This window comes from Chaetodon trifascialis, chromosome 21 (genome assembly GCF_039877785.1).
Source record: "Chaetodon trifascialis isolate fChaTrf1 chromosome 21, fChaTrf1.hap1, whole genome shotgun sequence".
NCBI lineage: Eukaryota > Metazoa > Chordata > Actinopteri > Chaetodontiformes > Chaetodontidae > Chaetodon > Chaetodon trifascialis.
In genome coordinates, this window is record NC_092076.1 from 6,075,231 (window position 1) to 6,077,801 (window position 2,571).

A 2,571-nucleotide genomic window follows, 5' to 3' on the forward strand; every position below is an offset into this window, starting at 1 on the left:
CTTTGTACAAAATGTTTTGTGTTGTTATTTATTTTTCTAAATAAAGGTTTTAAAAATGCTAGGTTCTGGCTGCGTCTCCATGTCTTTGCCTTCGTCCATCACAGTTTCAGTATTCAGTTTTTTGTTATAGAAAGATACAAAAACAGCAAATACTCGTACACAAAAGCTGGAACCAGAATGATCTTTGCTTGAAAATTACTGATGGATGATCTAAAATGTTGCCAATTAAGTTCCTATCATCGACTGATTAGTGGACAAATCCTCTCAGCTCTATACTGAACGTCCTTCAGTGCATTACACCATCCATCCTCTAAAGAAACAGTTGTTTCACAAAGTCCATCTAAATTCACACACATCCATCTATGCATCATCTGTGTTGACTGACCTATGCTCTCATTGGTCACTGGATCTGTTTCCTGAATGGAAGAGGTCCACGCAGCACAGCAGATAACAGCTGGAACATCCTGATCTCAGATAACAGCGTGGCATTAGTGCAGGTCATATCTGTCCAACGTGTGAGCAGATATCATGGACAATTATCCTGCTGGCTGTTGGACCTGAACAGACCTCCCTGCAGAACTATGGCGCCCTGCAGAGGTGAGCGTTGGTACTCAATTTGCATAAGTAGAGGGTTTTAAGTGAGAGGGGGCAGACAGGTACACAGAGATTATTCACTCATTCGCACACATTAGTATCATTCAGAAGGTTGTTATCTGTTAAATGGATGTTTTTCTTCATTCCTTCAATAGTAACGATCCTGGAGTTGTCCTCAAAAGATGAATATTTAAACAGTTAAAACTTCCTTTTAGTCCCCACATTGTTGCATGATGGAAGAATACTGTCGCGACCATTTGTCCCCTAAACAGCCTTCGTTTTTAAATCTGTTGTCCGGTCCAGAAACGCTGGAGTGACCCTCGCTCATTACTGAACCACGACGGCGCTTCCAGTCGTGCTCTGAATGTTTTGGGAGCCGGTTTGTGTTTGGGTCTTCTGCAGCGTGCTCAGCGGTTGGATTGAACGGGTTTAAACTCTGATTTGTCTTCGTTCAGCCAGTTGAAAGAGCGCTAACCCCAGACTAATCTTCTGTGAGCAACACGTCTGTTAATTCCAGCCTGTTAGAGGAATTATTCTGCACTCGACACTGAAAAAGAAACCTGTTCCTGATCTGATGGTAACAATACTGCAATATAGAAGTAAATACTCAAATACTAGTAAAAGTCCTGGGCTGTAAATATCACATAAATAAAAGTGTGGAATCTTATCAATATTTGCTTTAAGTATCAACAGTGAAAGTACTCACTCTGCGGATTTCCTTGAAGTTGCAGTTGTATTATCACAGTACATGTTACTGCATTATTAGGCCTACAACACATTTCTGCACAACCCTGATTCCACATAAATAAAAGCAGATAATTTGCAATCATTTCCAAACAAACTGTGTTCATTGACAGAAGTTTTACAACGTTTTGCTGCATCAAAATAGAATAAGCAGGTTTGATTTCATGTGATGTTCTGCTGGATTTCCCTTAAACTCCAGCATAATTTGCTGCTTTCATGGCAATTTCAGTCTTTTTCCTCCGTATAAACATCGAATTTTGTCTTTTGGTCTGAGAGCATTTTATTTTGGAGGACAATATGCTTCCTCTGATGCGTCTTTCTTTGCCCTCTCTGTCTCACTCTCTTAGAAATCTCCATGAGGTCACACTACATAAGCAGCGCAGCAGGCTCTTTGGTGGCCACTCTTCAACAAGTGTGTGTGTGTGTGTGTGTGTGTGTGTGTGTGTGTGTGTGTGTGTGTGTGTGTGTGTGTGTGTGTGAACTTGTGTGATGTGCACAAATGCGACAAGACAGCGCTACAAAGGAGCATCAGTGGCATGTCTGGTGTGTAACTGTGCTCGTTATCCGTCACACCTTTCCTGGAAAGTAAACTCCACTGAGCATAAGTGCTCACGTGAGTGTGTTTCATTGTGTGTGTGTGTGTGTGTGTGTGTGTGTCTATGGTGGCAGAAATGTGTGCGTGTGCGAGGGGTTCTGACTCTGATTACTGTCCCCGTGTGGAATAAAACAAAAATAGACAACATAGAACAAAGTATAGAACATATATATATATATATATATATATATATATATATACACATATATATACACACACACATGCATGAAGAGTGTGAGGTGTCTTGTCTCCAAGTGTTTCTTCCTCCCAGTTCTGTGCAAAGCTATCCACCATCTCATCATTAGGTGGCACGGTGGTAACACTGTGGCTCACTCACAGCTACAAGGTGCCCAGTTCGATTCCCGCCTGGGGCGCTGTGGCAGCTGGGGGTGTGTCATCCACCATGCCTTCGGTGCCTGCTGCCCTTTAAGGGGCCTTTCTGTTCTGTTCTCCATAAAAACCCCCCACAAAGAAGATCACCACCTGTCGGCCGGCAGCCCACCGCTCCTGGTCCTTCCATGGAGGAAGGACTTACCAGGATGGGATAAAAGCGGAGAAATAAGTTCACCTCAGCATGACGTGTGAAGTTTGGGACTCTGTAACTCAGCATGTTGTGTGTAGTGATTAATAAAGGATTC